We start from the raw sequence: 22518 nt of genomic DNA on the forward strand, positions 1-22518 counted from the left end.
AAAATCATCGTAACAAAAATGAAAATTTTCTACGATATGATCGCAGAAGTAAAATATTTGAGTTACGAGTTTGGTCTTCAATTAAAAGAATGTGGAATAGTTTCACAAACTCATGCCACCTGGAACACCACAGCATAATGGTGTGTCCGAATATCATAACCGTACTTTATTAGATATGGTGCGATCTATGATGTCTCTTACCGATCTACCACTATCGTTTTGGGGTTATGCATTAGAGACAGCTGCATTCACGTTAAATAGGGCACCATCTAAGTCCGTTGAGACGACACAATCTGAACTGTGGTTTGGCAAGAAACCAAAGTTGTCGTTTTTAAAGTTTGGGGTTGTGATGCTTATATGAAAAAGTTTCATCCTAATAAGCTCAAACCCAAATTGGAGAAATATGTCTTCATAGGATACCCAAAGGAGACTGTTGGGTACACCTTCTATCACAAATCCGAAGGCAAGACTTTTGTTGCTAAATTCGGAGTTTTTCTAGAGAAGGAGTTTCTCTGGAAAGAAGTGAGTGGGAGGAAAGTAGAACTTGATGAGGTAACTGTACCTGCTCCCTTATTGGAAAGTAGTTCATCACAGAAATCTGTTCCTGTGACTACTACACCAATTAGTGAGGAAGCTAATGATGATGATCATGTAACTTCAGATCAAGTTACTACCAAATCTCGTAGGTAAACCAGAGTAAGATCCGCACCAGAGTGGTACGGTAATCCTGTTCTGGAAGTCATGTTACTAGACCATGACGAACTTGCGAACTATGAGGAAGCGATGATGAGCCCAGATTCCGTGAAATGGTTTGAGGCCATGAAATCTGAGATATGATCCATGTATGAGAACAAAGTATGGACTTTGGTTGACTTGCCCACTGCGAGAATAAATGGATCTTCAAGAGGAAGACGGACGCTGATAGTAGTGTTACTATCTACAAAGCTAGAATTGTCGCAAAAGGTTTTCGACAAGTTCAAGGTGTTGACTACGATGAGATTTTCTCACTCGTATCTATGCTTAAGTCTGTCCGAATCATGTTAGCAATTGCCGCATTTTATGAAATCTGGCAAATGGATAAACAAAACTGCATTCCTTAATGGATTTACTAAAGAAGAGTTGTATACGATGCAACTAGAAGGTTTTGTCGATCCTAAAGGTGTTAACTAAATATGCAAGCTCCAGCGATCCATCTATGGACTGGTGCAAGAATCTCGGAGTTGGAATATACGCTTTGATAAGTTGATCAAAGCATATAGTTTTATACAGACTTGCGGTGAAGCCTGTATTTACAAGCAAGTGAGTGGGAGCACTACATCATTTCTGATAAGTATATGTGTATGACATATTGTTGATCGGAAATAATGTAGAATTATTCTGCAAAGCATAAAGGAGTGTTTGAAAGGAGTTTTTCAAAGAAAGACTTCGGTAAAGCTGCTTACATATTGAGCTTCAAGATCTATAGAGATAGATCAAGACGCTTGATAAGTTTGTTCAATGAGTACATACCTTGACAAGATTTTGATGTAGTTCAAAATGGAGTAGTCAAAGAAAGAGTTCTTGCCTGTACTACAAGGTGTGAATTTGAGTAAGACTCAAAGCCCGACCACGGCAGAAGATAGAAAGAGAATGAAAGTCATACCCTATGCCTTGGCCATAGGTTCTATAAAGTATGTCATGCTGTGTACCAGATCTATTGTATACCCTGCACTGATTTGGCAAGGGAGTACAATAGTGATCTAGGAGTAGATCACTGGACAGCGGTCAGAATTATCCTTAGTGAAATAAGGATATGTTTCTCGATTATGGACGTGACAAAAAGGATCGTCGTAAAGGGTTACGTCGATGCAAGTTTTTGACACTGATCCAGATGATTCTAAATCTCAATCTGGATACATATTGAAAGTGGGAGCAATTAGCTAGAGTAGCTCCGTGCAGAGCATTGTAGACATAGAATTTTGCAAAATACATACGGATCTGAATATGGCAGGCCCGTTGACTAAATTTCTCTCACAAGCAAAACATGATCACTCTTTGGGTGTTAATCACATAGCGATGTGAACTAGATTATTGAATCTAGTAAACCCTTTGGGTGTTAGTCACATGGAGATGTGAACCAATCACATAAAGATGTGAACTATTGGTGTTAATCACATAGCGATGTGAAGTAGATTATTGACTCTAGTGCAAGTGGGAGACTGAAGGAAATATGCCCTAGAGGCAATAATAAAGTTATTGTTTATTTCCTTATTTCATGATAAATGTTTATTATTCATGCTAGAATTGTATTAACCGGAAACATAATACATGTGTGAATACATAGACAAACAGAGTGTCACTAGTATGCCTCTACTTGACTAGCTCGTTAATCAAAGATGGTTATGTTTCCTAACCATGGACAAAGAGTTGTTATTTGATTAACGGGATCACATCATTAGATGAATGATCTAATTGACATGACCCATTCCATTAGCTTAGCACCCCGATCGTTTAGTATGTTGCTATTGCTTCCTTCATGACTTATACATGTTCCTATGACTATGAGATTATGCAACTCTCGTTTGCCGGAGGAACACTTTGTGTGCTACCAAACGTCACAACGTAACTGGGTGATTATAAAGGAGCTCTACAGGTGTCTCCAAAGGTACATGTTGGGTTGGCGTATTTCGAGATTAGGATTTGTCACTCCGATTGTCGGAGAGGTATCTCTGGGCCCTCTCGGTAATGCACATCACTTAAGCCTTGCAAGCATTGCAGCTAATGAGTTAGTTGCGAGATGATGTATTGCGGAACGAGTAAAGAGACTTGCCGGTAACGAGATTGAACTAGGTATTGGAATACCGACGATCGAATCTCGGGCAAGTAACATACCGATGACAAAGGGAACAACGTATGTTGTTATGCGGTCTGACCGATAAAGATCTTCGTAGAATATGTAGGAGCCAATATGAGCATCCAGGTTCCGCTATTGGTTATTGACCGGAGACATGTCTCGGTCATGTCTACATTGTTCTCGAACCCGTAGGGTCCGCACGCTTAAGGTTACGATGACAGTTATATTATGAGTTTATGCATTTTGATGTACCGATGTTTGTTCGGAGTCCCAGATGTGATCACGGACATGAGGAGGAGTCTCTAAATGGTCGAGACATAAAGATTGATATATTGGAAGCCTATATTTGGATATCGGAAGTGTTCCGGGTGAAATCGGGATTTTACCGGAGTACCGGGAGGTTATCGGAACCCCCCGGGAGGTACATGGGCCTTAATGGGCCTTAGTGGAAGAAGAGGAGAGGCGGCCAGGGCTGGGCCGCGCGCCCCTCCCCCCTAGTCCGAATAGGACAAGGAGAGAGGGGGTCGGCGCCCACTTCCTTCTCTCTCTCTCTTTTCCCACCTCGCGAGTCCTATTCTAACAAGGATTGGAGGAGAAGTCCTACTCCCGGAGGGAGTAGGACTCCTTCGGGCGCGCCCTATGTGGCCGGCCGGCCTCCCCCTCTTGGTCCTATATATACGGAGGCAGGGGCACCCCAGAGGGACACAAGTTGATCCACGTGATCTTATTCTTAGCCGTGTGCGGCGCCCCCAGCCACCATAGTCCTCAATAATATTGTAGCGGTGCTTAGGCGAAGCCCTGCGGCAATAGTACATCAAGATCATCACCACGCCGTCGTGCTGACAGAACTCTTCCCCGACACTTTGCTGGGTCGGAGTCCGGGGATAGTCATCGAGCTGAACGTGTGCTAAAACTTGGAGGTGCCGTAGTTTCGGTGCTTGATCGGTCGGGCCGTGAAGACGTACGACTACATCAACCAAACGCTTCCGTTGTCGGTCTACAAGGGTACGTAGATCACACTCTCCCCTCTCGTTGCTATGCATCACCATGATCTTGCGTGTGCGTAGGAAATTTTTGAAATTACTACGTTCCCCAACACACCCAAGCGTCTAATCATATAAGCATTTTCTTTTAATTATCTACCAAAATAAGCATTGAAGTCATCTTGCTTAAACATAAAGTTATCAAACTCATCCAAGCACTGACTAGCAATTTTAGTAGGAGGGACTTCAGCTTCATCATATCTATAGAGAGAATTTACCTTTACTACCTATGTCGGGATATCAGGATCAGGAGGTTCTTCAGTAAATAAAGAATTAAGATCATATGTTTGTTCAACAGGCGGTGAATTAAGACCATGTATTTCTTCAATAGGAGGTAAATTCTTAATGTCTTCAGCTTTAGCACCTTTTTCTTTCATAGATTTCTTTGCCTCTTGCATATCTTCGGGACTGAGAAATAAAACACCTCTCTTCTTCGGAGTTGGTTTAAGAATAGGCTTAGTAATTGGAGCAGTAGTTGGCTTAGGAGCTGGCTCAGGAGGTGCCCAATTATTTTCATTTGTCAACATATTATTTAATAGAATTTCAGATCCATCTGGTGTTCTTTCCCTGAAAAGAGAGCCAGCACAACTATCTAGGTAATCTCTGGAAGCATCGGTTAGTCCATTATAAAAGATATCAAGTATTTCGGGTTTCTTAAGAGGATGATCAAGCAAGGCATTAAGTAACTTGAGAAGCCTCCCCCAAGCTTGTGGGAGACTCTCTTCTTTAATTTGCACGAAGTTGTATATTTCCCTCAAAGGGGCCTGTTTCTTATGAGCAGGGAAATATTTAGCAGAGAAGTAATAAATCATATCCTGGGGACTAGGCACACAACCAGGATCAAGAGAATTAAACCATATCTTAGCATCACCCTTTAATGAGAACGGAAATATTTTGAGTATATAAAAGTAACGCGATCTCTCATCATTAGTGAATAGGGCAGCTATATCATTTAACTTAGTAAGATGTGCCACAACAGTTTCAGATTCATAGCCGTAAAACGGATCAGATTCGACCAAAGTAATTATATCAGGATCAACAGAGAATTCATAATCCTTATCAGGAACACAAATAGGTGAAGTAGCAAAAGCAGGGTCGGGTTTCATTTTATCTCTAAGTGATTCTTTGTTCCATCTAATTAATAACCTCTTAAGCTCGTATCTATCTTTGCAAGCTAAAATAGCGGCAGAAGATTCCATATCAAAAAGATAACCCTCAGGAATAACAGGCATATTTTCATCATCACTATCATCATCGTATTCAGATTCAATAATTTCTTTTTCTCTAGCCCTAGCAATTTGTTCATCAAGAAATTCTCCAAGGGGCACAGTAGTATTCTCCAAGGGGCACAGTAGTATCAGGCATGGAAGCAGTTTCATCATAAGTATCATGCATAGCAGAAGTGGCATCATCAATAACATGTGACATATCAGAATGAATAGCAGAAGCAGGTGTAGGTGCCGCAAACTTACTCATAACAGAAGGTGAATCAAGTGCAGAGCTAGATGGCAGTTCCTTACCTCCCCTCGTAGTTGAGGGATAGATCTTGGTTTTTGGATCTCTCAAGTTCTTCATAGTGTCCAACAGATATAAATCCCAAGTGACTCAAAGAATAGAGCTATGCTCCCCGGCAACGGCGCCAGAAATTTGTCTTGATAGCCCACAACTATAGGGGATCGCAACAACTTTCGAGGGTAGAGTATTCAACCCAAATTTATTGATTCGACACAAGGGGAGCCAAAGAATATTCTCAAGTATTAGCAGCTGAGTTGTCAATTCAACCACACCTGGAAACTTAGTATCTGCAGCAAAGTGTTTAGTAGCAAAGTAATATGACAGTGGTGGTAGCGGCAACAAAAGTAAAAACAGCAAAAGTAATGTTTTTGGTATTTTGTAGTGATTGTAACAGTAGCAGCGGTAAAGTAAATAAGCGTAAACCAGTATATGGAAAACTCGTAGGCACCGTATCAGTGATGGATAATTATGCCGGATGCGGTTCATCATGTAACAGTCATAACATAGGGTGACACAGAACTAGCTCCAATTCATCAATGTAATGTAGGCATGTATTCCGTATATAGTCATACGTGCTTATGGAAAAGAACTTGCATGACATCTTTTGTCCTACCCTCCCATGGCAGCGGGGTCCTATTGGAAACTAAGGGATATTAAGGCCTCCTTTTAATAGAGAACCGGAACAAAGCATTAGCACATAGTGAATACATGAACTCCTCAAACTATGGTCATCACCGGGAGTGGTCCCGATTATTGTCACTTCGGGGTTGCCAGATCATAACACATAGTAGGTGACTATAGACTTGCAAGATAGGATCAAGAACTCACATATATTCATGGAAACATAATAGGTTTAGATCTGAAATCATGGCACTCGGGCCCTAGTGACAAGCATTAAGCATAGCAAAGTCATAGCAACATCAATCTCAAAACATAATGGATACTAGGGATCAAACCCTAACAAAACTAACTCGATTACATGATAAATCTCATCCAACCCATCACCGTCCAGCAAGCCTACGATGGAATTACTCACGCACGGCGGTGAGCATCATGAAATTGGTGATGGAGGATGGTTGATGATGATGACGACGACGAATCCCCCTCTCCGAAGCCCCGAACGGACTCCAGATCAGCCCTCCCGAGAGGTTTTAGGGCTTGGCGGCGGCTCCGTATCGTAAAATGCGATGATTTCTTCTGTCTGATTTTTTCTCTCCGAAAGCAAATATATAGAGTTGGAGTTGGCGTCGGAGGGCATCCAGGGGGCCCACGAGGTAGGGGGCGCCCTAGGGGGGCGCCCCCCACCCTCGTGAGAAGGGTATGGGCCCCCTGGTCTTCATCTTTGGCGAGGATTTTTTATTGTTTTTTATAAGATGTTCCGTGGAGTTTCAGGTCATTCCGAGAATATTTGTTTTCTGCACATAAAACAACACCATGGCAATTCTGCTGAAAACAGCGTTAGTCCGGGTTAGTTCCATTCAAATCATATAAGTTAGAGTCCAAAACAAGGGCAAAAGTGTTTGGAAAAGTAGATACGACGAAAACATATCAGACAACATAGGAGACTCCCTATCATGAAGATCAAGGTGCTACTTTGAAGCACAAGTGTGGTAAAAGGATAGTAGCATTGCCCCTTCTCTCTTTTTCTCTCATTTTTTGGGGCCTTTTCTCTTTTTTATGGCCTCTTTTTTCTTTTGCTTTTTTTATTTTTCGTCTGGAGTCTCATCCCGACTTATGGGGGAATCATAGTCTCCATCATCCTTTCCTCACTTGGGACAATGCTCTAAAAATGATGATCATCACACTTTTATTTACTTACAACTCAAGAATTACAACTCGATACTTAGAACAAAATATGACTCTATATGAATGCCTCCGGCGGTGTACCGGGATATGCAATGATTCATGAGTGACATGTATGAAAGAATTATGAACAGTGGCTTTGCCACAAATACAATGTCAACTACATGATCATGCAAAGCAATATGACAATGATGGAGCATGTCATGATAAACGGAATGGTGGAAAGTTGCATGGCAATATATCTCGGAATGGCTATGGAAATGCCATGATAGGTAGGTATGGTGGCTGTTTTGAGGAAGGTATATGGTGGGTGTATGATACCGGTGAAAGGTGCGCGGTATTAGAGAGGCTAGCAATGGTGGAAGGGTGAGAGTGCGTATAATCCATGGACTCAACATTAGTCATAAAGAACTTACATACTTATTGCAAAAATCTATTAGTTATCGAAGCAAAGTACTACGCGCATGCTCCTAGGGGGATAGATTGGTAAGAAAAGACCATCGCTCGTCCCCGACCGCCACTCATAAGGAGGACAATCAATGAATACATCATGCTCCGACTTCCTAACATAACGGTTCACCATACGTGCATGCTACGGGAATCACAAACTTCAACACAAGCATTTCTCAAATTCAAAACTACTCAACTAGCACAACTTTAATATCACTACCTCCATATCTCAAAACAATTATCAAGTTTCAAACTTCTCATAGTATTCAACACACTCATAAGAAAATTTTATTTATCTAATCTTGTATGCCTAGCATATTAGGATTATTTAAGAAAATTACCATGCTATTTAAGACTCTCAAAATAATCTAAGTGAAGCATGAGAGATCAATAGTTTCTATAAAACAAATCCACCACCGTGCTCTAAAAGATATAAGTGAAGCACTAGAGCAAAAACTATATAACTCAAAAGATATAAGTGAAGCACATAGAATATTCTAATAATTTCTGAATCATGTGTGTCTCTCTCAAAAGGTGTGTACAGCAAAGATGATTGTGGTAAACTAAAAACTGAATCTCAAATAATACAAGACGCTCCAAGCAAAACACATATCATGTGGTAAATAAAAATATAGCTCCAAGTAAAGTTACCGATGGAAGTAGACGAAAGAGGGGATGCCTTCCGGGGCATCCCCAAGCTTTGGCTTTTAGGTGTCCTTAGATTATCTTGGGGGTGCCATGGGCATCCCCAAGCTTAGGATCTTGCCACTCCTTGTTCCATAATCCATCAAATCTTTACCCAAAACTTGAAAACTTCACAACACAAAACTTAAAGTAGAAAATCTCGTGAGCTCCGTTAGCGAAAGAAAACAAAAGACCACTTCAAGGTACTGTAGTGAACTCATTATTTATTTATATTGGTGTTAAACTTACTGTATTCCAACTTATATATGGTTTATAAACTATTTTACTAGCCATAGATTCATCAAAATAAGCAAACAACACACGAAAAACAGAATCTATCAAAAACAGAACAGTTTGTAGTAATCTGTAGCTAGCGCAAGATCTGGAACCCCAAAAATTCTAAAATAAATTGTTGTACGTGAAATTTGTATCTAGGATAGCCTTCATCTCTTTGATAGATTCGTTTTGGTAAGAGAGCAAAAGAGATGTAGATTCAACTTTCTCATTCATGGGGTGCCCAAATATGGTTTTCATTTTCTCATAAGTGTCTACGGCATCCCCTTCAAGAAAACCTTCTTCAAATATAGAATCTAAGACATGCTTAAAAGAAGAAGGAAGGGCAATATAAAATCTTTTTAAGTAAATTTCAATTTGGTATTGAGGCACATAGCTAGCCATGATCCTTAATAGTCTATACCAAGCATCTTTCAAAGATTCATCAAGTAAATAACGAAAAATTCTGGAATCATCTTCATCGAAATTATTAAGATTCTCATCGATAACTCCGGTAGGTTTTTCCATAGTATCCTTATTTATGAGTTTAGCGAGAATAGACGGATTGTCCAAAGTGCTAAAACTCGGGAGAGAACCCCCCACCCTTTTTGACTCCGACATGGCGGAAGAAAGGTGAGCCGAAAAGAGAAGGAGGATAGAGAGAGAGAGAGCGAATAAAACGGCAAGGGTGAAGTGGGGGAGAGGAAAACGAAAGGCAAATGGCAAATAATGTAATGCGGGAGATAAGGGATTGTGATGGGTACTTGGTATGTTGACTTTTGCGTAGACCTGCCCGGCAACGGCGCCAGAAATCCTTCTTGCTACCTATTGAGCACTTGCGTTGGTTTTCCCTTGAAGAGGAAAGGGTGATGCAGCAGAGTAGCGTAAGTATTTCCCTCAGTTTTTGAGAACCAAGGTATCAATCCAGTAGGAGGCTACGCGCGAGTCCCTCGCACCTACACAAAACAAATAAATCCTCGCAACCAACGCGATAAGGGGTTGTCAATCCCTACACGGTCACTTACGAGAGTGAGATTTGATAGATATGATAAGATAATATTTTTGGTATTTTTATGATAAAGATGCAAAGTAAAATAAAAGGCAATGAAAATAACTAAGTATTGGAAGATTAATATGATGGAAGATAGACCCGGAGGCCATAGGTTTCACTAGTGGCTTCTCTCAAGAGCATAAGTATTCACGGTGGGTAAACAAATTACTGTTGAGCAATTGACATAATTGAGCATAGTTATGAGAATATCTAGGTATGATCATGTATATAGGCATCATGTCCGAAACAAGTAGACCGACTCCTGCCTGCATCTACTACTATTACTCCACACATCGACCGCTATCCAGCATGCATTTAGAGTATTAAGTTCAAGAGAACAGAGTAACGCTTTAAGCAAGATGACATGATGTAGAGGGATAAACTCATGCAATATGATATAAATCCCATCTTGTTATCCTCGATGCAACAATACAATACGTGCCTTGCTGCCCCTACTATGGGAAAGGACACCACAAGATTGAACCCAAAGCTAAGCACTTCTCCCATTGCAAGAAAGATCAATCTAGTAGGCCAAACCAAACTGATAATTCGAAGAGACTTGCAAAGATAACCAATCATACATAAAAGAATTCAGAGAAGATTCAAATATTGTTCATAGATAAACTTGATCATAAACCCACAATTCATCGGTCTCAACAAACACACCACAAAAGAAGATTACATCGAATAGATCTCGACAAGAGAGGGGGGGACTTTGTATTGAGATCCAAAAAGAGAGAAGAAGCCATCTAGCAAATAACTATGGACCCGAAGGTCTGAGGTAAACTATTCACACTTCATCGGAAGGGCTATGGTGTTGATGCAGAAGCCCTTCGTGATCGATGCCCCCTCCGGCGGAGCTCCAGAACAGGACCCAAGATGGGATCTCGTGGATACAGAAAGTTATGGCCGTGGAATTAGGGTTTTGGCTCCGTCTTTGATCGTTTGGGGGTACGTAGGTATATATAGGAGGAAGGAGTACGTCGGTGGAGCAACAGGGGGCCCACGAGGGTGGAGGGCGCGCCTGGGGGGTAGGCACGCCCCCCTACCTCGTGGCCTCCCTGTTGGTTGCTTGACGTAGGGTCCAACTCTCCTGGATCATGTTCGGTGAGAAAAACACATTCCCGAAGGTTTCATTCCGTTTGGACTCCGTTTGATATTCTTTTCTTGCGAAACCCTGAAATAGGCAAAAAACAGTAATTTTGAGCTGGGCCTCCGGTTAATAGGTTAGTTCCAAAAATAATATAAAAGTGAATAATAAAGCCCAATAATGTCCAAAACAGGAGATAATATAGCATGGAGCACTCAAAAATTATAGATACGTTGGAGACGTATCATCAATCCCTTCACGGTCACTCGCAAAAGTGAGATCTAATAGAGATAGTAAAGTAAATGTTTTTGGTATTTTTGTTGTATAGATTGGAAAGTAAAGATTGCAAAATAGTAAACGAGATGCGATGTAAATAAAAGCGATGCAACATAATAGGAAAGAGACACGGGGGCCATAGGTTTCACTAGTGGCTTCTCTCAAGATAGCATGTATTATGGTGGGTGAACAAATTACTGCCGAGCAATTGATAGAAAAGCGCATGGTTATGAAGATATCTAAGGCAATGATCAGGAACATAGGCATCACGTCCGTGTCAAGTAGACCGAAACGATTCTGTATATACTACTATTACTCCACACATCTGTTGGAAATATGCCCTAGAGGCAATAATAAAAGTATTATTATTATATTTCCTTGTTCATGATAATTGTCTTTATTCATGCTATAATTGTGTTATCCGGAAATCGTAATACATGTGTGAATAATAGACACCAACATGTCCCTAGTAAGCCTCTAGTTGACTAGCTCGTTGATCAACAGATAGTCATGGTTTCCTGACTATGGACATTGGATGTCATTGATAACGAGATCACATCATTAGGAGAATGATGTGATGGACAAGACCCAATCCTAAACATAGCACAAGATCGTATAGTTCGTTTTCTAGGGTTTTTCCAATGTCAAGTATCCTTTCCTTAGACCATGAGATCGTGTAACTCCCGGATACCGTAGGAGTGCTTTGGGTGTACCAAACGTCACAACATAACTGGGTGACTATAAAGGTATACTACGGGTATCTCTGAAAGTGTCTGTTGGGTTGACACGAATCAAGACTGGGATTTGTCACTCCGTATGACGGAGAGGTATCACTGGGCCCACTCGGTAATGCATCATCATTATGAGCTCAAAGTGACCAAGTGTCTGGTCACGGGATCATGCATTACGGCATGAGTAAAGTGACTTGCCGGTAACGAGATTGAACGAGGTATTGGGATACCGATGATCGGATCTCGGGCAAGTAACATACCGATTGACAAAGGGAATTGTATACGGGGTTGCTTGAATCCTCGACATCGTGGTTCATCCGATGAGATCATCGAGGAGCATGTGGGAACCAACATGGGTATCCAGATCCCGCTGTTGGTTATTGACCGGAGAGCGATCTCGGTCATGTCTACATGTCTCCCGAACCCGTAGGGTCTACACACTTAAGGTTCAGTGACGCTAGGGTTGTAGGGATATGTATATGCAGTAACCCAAATGTTGTTCGGAGTCCCGGATGAGATCCCGGACATCACGAGGAGTTCCGGAATAGTCCGGAGGTAAAGAATTATATATAGGAAGTGCTATTTCGGGCATCGGGACAAGTTTCGGGGTCACCGGTATTGTACCGGGACCACCGGAAGGGTCCCGGGGGTCCACCGGGTGGGGCCACCTGCCCCGGGGGGCCACATGGGCTGTAGGGGGTGCGCCTTGGCCTATATGGGCCAAGGGCACCAGCCCCAAGAGGCCCATGCGCCTAGGGTTCAAGAGGGGAAGAGTCCCGAAAGGGGAAGGCACCTCCTAGGTGCCTTGGGGAGGAGGGATTCCTCCCCTTGGCCGCACCCCCCTAGGAGATTGGATCTCCTAGGGCCGGCGCCCCCCCCCCTTGGACTCCCTATATATAGTGGGGGAAGGAGGGCCTCTCATAACACATCTTTGGTGCCTCCCTCTCCCTCTCCAACACATCCTCCTCCTCCATAGTGCTTGGCGAAGCCCTGCCGGAGTACTGCAGCTCCACCACCACCACGCTGTCGTGCTGCTGCTGGATCCATCTTCCTCAACCTCTCCTTTCCCCTTGCTGGATCAATAAGAAGGAGACGTTACGCTGACCGTACGTGTGTTGAACGCGGAGGTGCCGTCCGTTCGGCGCTAGGATCTTCGGTGATTTGGATCACGTCGAGTACGCCTTCCTCATCCCCGTTCTTTGAACGCTTCCGCGCGTGATCTACAAAGGTATGTAGATGCAATCCAATCACTTGTTGCTAGATGAACTCATAGATGGATCTTGGTGAAACCGTAGGAAAATTTTTGTTTTCTGCAACATAACCCAACAGTGGCATCATGAGCTAGGTCTATGCGTAGTTCTCTTGCACGAGTAGAACACAATTTGTTGTGGGCGTTGATGTTGTCAACTTTCTTGCTACTACTAGTATTATCTTGCTTCAACGGTATTGTGGGATGAAGCGGCCCGGACCAACCTTACACGTACGCTTACGTGAGACCGGTTCCACCGACTAACATGCACAAGTTGCATAAGGTGGCTGGCGGGTGTCTGTCTCTCCTACTTTAGTTGGAGCGGATTTGATGAAAAGGGTCCTTATGAAGGGTAAATAGAAGTTGACAAATCACGTTGCGGCTTTCACGTAGGTAAGAAAACGTTCTTGCTAGAACCCTGTTTCAGCCACGTAAAACTTGCAACAACAATTAGAGGACGTCTAACTTGTTTTTGCAGCAAGTGCTTTGTGATATGATATGGCCAAAGTTGTGATGAATGATGAATGATATATATGTGATGTATGAGATGTTCATGCTATTGTAATAGAAATCACGACTTGCATGTCGATGAGTATGACAACCGGCAGGAGCCATAGGAGTTGTCTTTATTTTTTGTATGACCTGCGTGTCATTGAGAAACGCCATGTAAATTACTCTACTTTATTGCTAAACGCGTTAGCCATAGTAGTAGGAGTAATAGTTGGCGAGCAACTTCATGGAGACACAATGATGGAGATCATGGTGTCATGCCGGTGACAAGATGATTATGGAGCCCCAAGATGGAGATCAAAGGAGCTATGTGATATTGGCCATATCATGTCACTATTATTATTTGATTGCATGTGATGTTTATCATGTTTTTGCATCTTGTTTGCTTAGAACGACGGTAGTAAATAAGATGATCCCTCATAATAATTTCAAGAAAGTGTTCCCCCTAACTGTGCACCGTTGCGACAGTTCGTTGTTTCGAAGCACCACGTGATGATCGAGTGTGATAGATTCTAACGTTCACATACAACGGGTGTAAGACAGATTTACACATGCAAAACACTTAGGTTGACTTGACGAGCCTAGCATGTACAGACATGGCCTCGGAACACAGAAGACCGAAAGGTCGAGCATGAGTCGTATAGAAGATACGATCAACATGAAGATGTTCACCGACGTTGACTAGTCCGTCTCATGTGATGATCGGACACGGCCTAGTTAACTCGGATCATGTTATACTTAGATTACAGTAGGGATGTCTATCTAAGTGGGAGTTCATTGAATAATTTGATTAGATGAACTTAATTATCATGAACTTAGTCTAAAATCTTTACAATATGTCTTGTAGATCAAATGGCCAACGTAGTCCTTAACTTCAACGCGTTCCTAGAGAAAACCAAGCTGAAAGACGATGGCAGCAACTACACGGACTGGGTCCGGAACCTGAGGATCATCCTCATAGATGCCAAGAAAGATTATGTCCTACAAGCACCGCTGGGTGACGCACCTGTTCTCCCTGCAGAACAAGACGTTATGAACGCTTGGCAGGCACGTACTGATGACTACTCCCTCGTTCAGTGCGGCATGCTTTACAGCTTAGAGCCGGGGCTCCAAAAGCGTTTTGAGAGACACGGAGCATATGAGATGTTCGAAGAGCTGAAAATGGTTTTCCAAGCTCATGCCCGGGTCGAGAGATATGAAGTCTCCGACAAATTCTTCAGCTGTAAGATGGAGGAAAATAGTTCTGTCAGTGAGCACATACTCACAATGTCTGGGTTACATAACCGCTTGACTCAGCTGGGAGTTAATCTCCCGGATGACGCGGTCATTGACAGAATCCTTCAGTCGCTTCCACCGAGCTACAAGAGCTTTGTGATGAACTTCAATATGCAGGGGATGGAAAAGACCATTCTTGAAGTATTTGCAATGCTGAAATCAGCAGAGGTAGAAGTCAAAAAGGAACATCAAGTGTTGATGGTGAATAAAACCACTAAGTTCAAGAAGGGCAAGGGTAAGAAAGCCTTCAAGAAGGACGGCAAGGGAGTTGCCGCGCCCGGCAAGCAAGCTGCCGGGAAGAAGCCAAAGAATGGACCCAAGCCCGAGACTGAGTGCTTTTATTGCAAGGAAAGTGGTCACTGGAAGCGGAACTGCCCCAAATACTTAGCGGACAAGAAGGCCGGCAAAACGAAAGGTATATGTGATATACATGTAATTGATGTGTACCTTACCAGTACTCGTAGTAGCTCCTGGGTATTTGATACCGGTGCAGTTGCTCACATTTGTAACTCAAAGCAGGAGCTGCGGAATAAGCAGAGACTGGCGAAGGACGAGGTGACGATGCGCGTCGGGAATGGTTCCAAGGTCGATGTGATCCCCGTCGGCACGCTACCTCTACATTTACCTACGGGGTTAGTTTTGAACCTCAATAATTGTTATTTAGTGCCAAGTTTGAGCATGAACATTGTATCAGGATCTCGTTTAATACGAGATGGCTACTCATTTAAATCCGAGAATAATGGTTGTTCTATTTATATGAGAGATATGTTTTATGGTCATGCTCCGATGGTGAATGGTTTATTCTTAATGAATCTCGAGCGTAATGCTACACATATTCATAGTGTGAGTACCAAAAGATGTAAGGTTGATAATGATAGTCCCACATACTTGTGGCACTGCCGCCTTGGTCACATAGGTGTCAAACGCACGAAGAAGCTCCATGCTGATGGACTTTTAGAGTCTCTTGATTACGAATCATTTGACACGTGCGAACCATGCCTCATGGGTAAAATGACCAAGACTCCATTCTCAGGAACAATGGAGCGAGCAACTAACTTATTGGAAATCATACATACTGATGTGTGCGGTCCAATGAGTGTTGAGGCTCGCGGTGGCTATCGTTATGTTCTCACCCTCACTGATGACTTGAGTAGATATGGGTATGTCTACTTAATGAAACACAAGTCTGAGACCTTTGAAAAGTTCAAAGAATTTCAGAGTGAGGTTGAGAATCAACGTGACAGGAAAATCAAGTTCCTGCGATCAGATCGTGGAGGAGAATACTTGAGTCACAAGTTTGGCACACACTTAAGAAAATGTGGAATAGTTTCACAGCTCACGCCGCCTGGAACACCTCAGTGTAATGGTGTGTCCGAACGTCGTAATCGCACTCTATTAGATATGGTGCGATCTATGATGTCTCTTGCCGATTTACCGCTTTCTTTTTGGGGCTATGCTTTAGAGACTGCCGCATTCACTTTAAATAGGGCTCCGTCGAAATCCGTTGAGACGACACCGTTTGAATTATGGTTTGGGAAGAAACCTAAGCTGTCATTTCTAAAAATTTGGGGATGCGATGCTTATGTCAAGAAACTTCAACCTGAAAAGCTCGAACCCAAATCGGAAAAATGCGTCTTCATAGGATTCCCTAAAGAAACTATTGGGTATACCTTCTACCTCAGATCCGAAGGCAAGATTTTTGTTGCCAAGAATGGATCCTTTCTAGAGAAGGAGTTTCTCTCGAAAGAAGTAAGTGGGAGGAAAGTAGAACTTGATGAAGTATTACCTCTTGAACTGGAAAATGGCGCAACTCAAGAAAACGTTCCTGAGGTGCCTGCACCGACTAGAGAGGAAGTTAATGATGATGATCAAGATACTTCTGATCAAGCTCCTACTGAAATTCGAAGGTCCACAAGGACACGTTCCGCACCAGAGTGGTACGGCAACCCTGTCTTGGAAATCATGTTGTTAGACAACGGTGAACCTTCGAACTATGAAGAAGCGATGGCGGGCCCGGATTCCGACAAATGGCTAGAAGCCATGAAATCCGAGATAGGATCCATGTATGAAAACAAAGTATGGACTTTGACTGACTTGCCCGTAGAGCGGCGAGCCATAGAAAATAAATGGATCTTTAAGAAGAAGACAGACGCGGATGGTAATGTAACCATCTATAAAGCTCGCCTTGTCGCTAAGGGTTATCGACAAGTTCAAGGGGTTGACTACGATGGGACTTTCTCACCGGTAGCGAAGCTAAAGTCCGTCTGAATCATGTTAGCAATTGCCGCATTCTATGATTATGAGATATGGCAAATGGACGTCAAAACGGCATTCCTTAATGGTTTCCTTAAGGAAGAATTGTATATGATGCAACCGGAAGGTTTTGTCGATCCTAAGAATGCTGACAAGGTGTGCAAGCTCCAACGCTCGATTTATGGGCCGGTGCAAGCATCTCGGAGTTGGAACATTCACTTTGATGAGATGATCAAAGCGTTTGGGTTTACGCAGACTTATGGAGAAGCCTGTGTTTACAAGAAAGTGAGTGGGAGCTCTGTAGCATTTCTCATATTATATGTAGATGACATACTTTTGATGGGAAATGATATAGAAATCTTGGACAGCACTAAGGCCTACTTGAATAAGAGTTTTTCAACGAAGGACCTTGGAGAAGCTGCATATATATTAGGCATCAAGATCTATAGAGATAGATCAAGACACCTCATAGGTCTTTCACAAAGCACATACCTTGATAAGATATTGAAGAAGTTCAATATGGATCAGTCTAAGAAGGGGTTCTTGCCTGTGTTGCAAGGTGTGAAATTGAGCTCAGCTCAATGTCCGACCACGGCAGAAGATATAGAAGAGATGAGTGTCATCCCCTATGCCTCAGCCATAGGTTCTATTATGTATGCCATGTTGTGTACCAGACCTGATGTAAACCTTGCTGTAAGTTTGGTAGGAAGGTACCAAAGTAATCCCGGCAAGGAACACTGGACAGCGGTCAAGAATATCCTGAAGTACCTGAAAAGGACTAAGGAAATGTTTCTCGTATATGGAGGTGACGAAGAGCTCGTCGTAAAGGGTTACGTCGACGCTAGCTTCGACACAGATCTGGATGACTCTAAGTCACAAACCGGATACGTGTATATTTTGAATGGTGGGGCAGTAAGCTGGTGCAGTTGCAAGCAGAGCATCGTGGCGGGATCTACATGTGAAGCGGAGTACATGGCAGCCTCGGAGGTAGCGCATGAAGCAATTTGGGTGAAGGAGTTCATCACCGACCTAGGAGTCATACCCAATGCGTCGGGGCCGATCAAGCTCTTCTGTGACAACACTGGAGCTATTGCTCTTGCCAAGGAGCCCAGGTTTCACAAGAAGACAAGGCACATCAAGCGTCGCTTCAACTCCATTCGTGAAAATGTTCAAGATGGAGACATAGATATTTGTAAAGTACATACGGACCTGAATGTAGCAGATTCGTTGACTAAACCTCTCCCTAGAGCAAAACATGATCAACACCAGAATTCCATGGGTGTTCGATTCATCACAATGTAACTAGATTATTGACTCTAGTGCAAGTGGGAGACTGTTGGAAATATGCCCTAGAGGCAATAATAAAAGTATTATTATTATATTTCCTTGTTCATGATAATTGTCTTTATTCATGCTATAATTGTGTTATCCGGAAATCGTAATACATGTGTGAATAATAGACACCAACATGTCCCTAGTAAGCCTCTAGTTGACTAGCTCGTTGATCAACAGATAGTCATGGTTTCCTGACTATGTTCATTGGATGTCATTGATAACGAGATCACATCATTAGGAGAATGATGTGATGGACAAGACCCAATCCTAAACATAGCACAAGATCGTATAGTTCGTTTGCTAGGGTTTTTCCAATGTCAAGTATCCTTTCCTTAGACCATGAGATCGTGTAACTCCCGGATACCGTAGGAGTGCTTTGGGTGTACCAAACGTCACAACGTAACTGGGTGACTATAAAGGTATACTACGGGTATCTCTGAAAGTGTCTGTTGGGTTGACACGGATCAAGACTGGGATTTGTCACTCCGTATGACGGAGAGGTATCACTGGGCCCACTCGGTAATGCATCATCATTATGAGCTCAAAGTGACCAAGTGTCTGGTCACGGGATCATGCATTACGGCACGAGTAAAGTGACTTGCCGGTAACGAGATTGAACGAGGTATTGGGATACCGATGATCGGATCTCGGGCAAGTAACATACCGATTGACAAAGGGAATTGTATACGGGGTTGCTTGAATCCTCGACATCGTGGTTCATCCGATGAGATCATCGAGGAGCATGTGGGAGCCAACATGGGTATCCAGATCCCGCTATTGGTTATTGACCGGAGAGTCGTCTCGGTCATGTCTACATGTCTCCCGAACCCGTAGGGTCTACACACTTAAGGTTCGGTGATGCTAGGGTTGTAGGGATATGTATATGCAGTAACCCGAATGTTGTTCGGAGTCCCGGATGAGATCCCGGACGTCACGAGGAGTTCCGGAATAGTACGGAGGTAAAGAATTATATATAGGAAGTGCTATTTCGGGCATCGGGACAAGTTTCGGGGTCACCGGTATTGTACCGGGACCACCGGAAGGGTCCCGGGGGTCCACCGGGTGGGGCCACCTGCCCCGGGGGGCCACATGGGCTGTAGGGGGTGCGCCTTGGCCTATATGGGCCAAGGGCACCAGCCCCAAGAGGCCCATGCGCCTAGGGTTCAAGAGGGGAAGAGTCCCGAAAGGGGAAGGCACCTCCTAGGTGCCTTGGGGAGGAGGGATTCCTCCCCTTGGCCGCACCCCCCTAGGAGATTGGATCTCCTAGGGCCGGCGCCCCCCCCCCTTGGACTCCCTATATATAGTGGGGGAAGGAGGGCCTCTTATAACACATCTTTGGTGCCTCCCTCTCCCTTTCCAACACATCCTCCTCCTCCATAGTGCTTGGCGAAGCCCTGCCGGAGTACTGCAGCTCCACCACCACCACGCCGTCGTGCTGCTGCTGGAGCCATCTTCCTCAACCTCTCCTTTCCCCTTGCTGGATCAAGAAGAAGGAGATGCTACGCTGACCGTACGTGTGTTGAACGCGGAGGTGCCGTCCGTTTGGCGCTAGGATCTTCGGTGATTTGGATCACGTCGAGTACGCCTTCCTCATCCCCGTTCTTTGAATGCTTCCGCGCGTGATCTACAAAGGTATGTAGATGCAATCCAATCACTCGTTGCTAGATGAACTCATAGATGGATCTTGGTGAAACCGTAGGAAAATTTTTGTTTTCTGCAACATAACCCAACAACATCGACCGCTATCCAGCATGCATCTAGAGTATTAAGTTCATAAGAACGGAGTAACGCAATAAGCAAGATGACATGATGTAGAGGGATAAACTCAAGCAATATGATATAAACCCCATCTTTTTGTCCTCAATGGCAACAATACAATACATGCCTTGCTTCCCCTACTGACACTGGGAAAGGACACCGGAAGATTGAACCCAAAGCTAAGCACTTCTCCCATTGCAAGAAAGATCAATCTAGTAGGCCAAACTAAACCGATAATTCAAAGAGACTTGCAAAGATATCAAGTCATGCATATAAGAATTTAGAAAAGAACCAAATAATATTCATAGATAATCTTTTCATAAATCCACAATTCATCGGATCTCGGCAAACGCACCGCAAAAGAGTATTACATCGAATAGATCTCCAAGAACATCAAGGAGAACTTTGTATTGAGAATCAAAGAGAGAGAAGAAGCCATCTAGCTAATAACTATGGACCCGAAGGTCTGTGGTAAACTACTCACGCTTCATCGGAGAGGTAATGGTGTTGATGTAGAAGCCCTCCGTGATCGATTCCCCCTCCGGCAGACCGCCGGATAAGGCCCCAAGATGGGATCTCACGGGTACAGAAGGTTGCGGCGGTGGAAAAATGGTTTTGTGCCTCCCCCTGATGTTTCTAGGGTATAAGAGTATATATAGGCGAAAGAAGTACGTCGGTGGAGCTACGAGGGGCCCACAAGGGTGGGGGTGCGCCTACCCCCCTGGGCGCACCCTCCTGCCTCGTGGCCTCCTCGTGGAGTTCCGGACTTCGACTCCAAGTCTTCTAGATTGCTTTCGGTCTAAGAAAGATCCTCGCGAAGGTTTCATTCCGTTTGGACTCCGTTTGGTATTCCTTTTCTGCAAAACTCTAAAATAGGCAAAAAACAGAAACTGGCACTAGGCCTCCAGTTAATAGGTTAGTCCCAAAAATAATATAAAAGAGCATATTAAAGCCCATTAAACATCCAAAACAGATAATATAATAGCATGGAACAATCAAAAATTATAGATACGTTGGAGACGTATCAATGACCAAATGTTGTTTGGAGTCCCGGATGAGATCACTGACATGACGAGGAGTCTCGAAATGCTCGATAGGTAAAGATTGATATATAGGACGATGGTATTCGGACACCGGAAGTGTTTCAGAGGGTACCGGGTACTTATCGGGTCACTGGAAGGAGTTTCGGGCATCCTCGGCAAAGATATGGGCCTTATGAGCCAACTGAGGGAACACACCAGCCCACAAGGGGCTGGTGCACCCTCTATGGGGCCGTCCCTATGGGGAAGGAACGGAAAGTGTGGAGTCGGACTCCCACTTCCTTCCCTCTTCCCCCCTCTTTCCTTCCCCCCTTGTCCATACAAGGAAAGGGGCGCAGGAGGGCAGGAGCCCTAGGGCCGGCGGCCAGCCCCTAGGGGGGCGCCATGGCTGCCCTGGCAACCCCCCTCTCCCCTCCCACCTATATATACATGGGAAGGGGGTGCCACACAAGAACACAACATTGTCTTAGCCAGGTGTGGCGCCCCCGTCCATTGTTTACTCCCTCGGCCATATTTCGTAGTGCTTAGGCAAAGCCCTACGGAGATCACATCACCATCATCGTCACCACGCCGTCGTGCTGCCGGAACTCATCTACTACCTCACCGTCTTGCTGGATCAAGAAGGCGAAGGACGTCATCGAGCTGAACGTGTGCAAAACGCGAAGGTGACGCGCATTCGGTACTAGATCGGTTGGAGCGCGAAGAAAGTTCGACTACATCAACCGCGTTCTAAAACACTTTCGGTTGCGGTCTACGAGGGTACGTAGACACACTCTCCCCCTTCGTTGCTATGCATCTCCATGGATAGATCTTGCGTGTGCGTAGAATTTTTTTTGTTTTCCATGCAACGTTTCCCAACAGTGGCATCCGAGCCAGATCTATGCATAGATGATATGCACGAGTAGAACACAAAGAGTTGTGGGCGATGATAGTCATACTGCTTACCACCAACGTCTTATTTTGATTCGGCGGTACTGTGGGATGAAGCGGCCCGGACCAACCTTACATGTCCACGCACATGAGACCGGTTCCACCGACAAACATGCAACTAGTTTTGCATAAAGGTGACTGGTGGGTGTCTGTTTCTCCTACTTTAGTTGAATCAAATTTGACTACGGCCGGTCCTTGAAGAAGGTTAAAACAGCAAACTTGATGAAACACCATTGTGGTTGTTTGCGTAGGTAAGAACGGTTTTTGCTAGATGCCCGTAGCAGCCACGTAAAACTTGCAACAACAAAGTAGAGGACGTCTAACTTATTTTTGCAGGGCATGTTATGATGTGATATGGTAAGATATGATGTGATATATGTCGATGTATGAGATGGTCATGTTTTGTAATATCGACAACC

Source organism: Triticum urartu, chromosome 5A, assembly GCF_056163025.1.
Source record: "Triticum urartu cultivar PI428250 chromosome 5A, HENAU_Tu73, whole genome shotgun sequence".
NCBI lineage: Eukaryota > Viridiplantae > Streptophyta > Magnoliopsida > Poales > Poaceae > Triticum > Triticum urartu.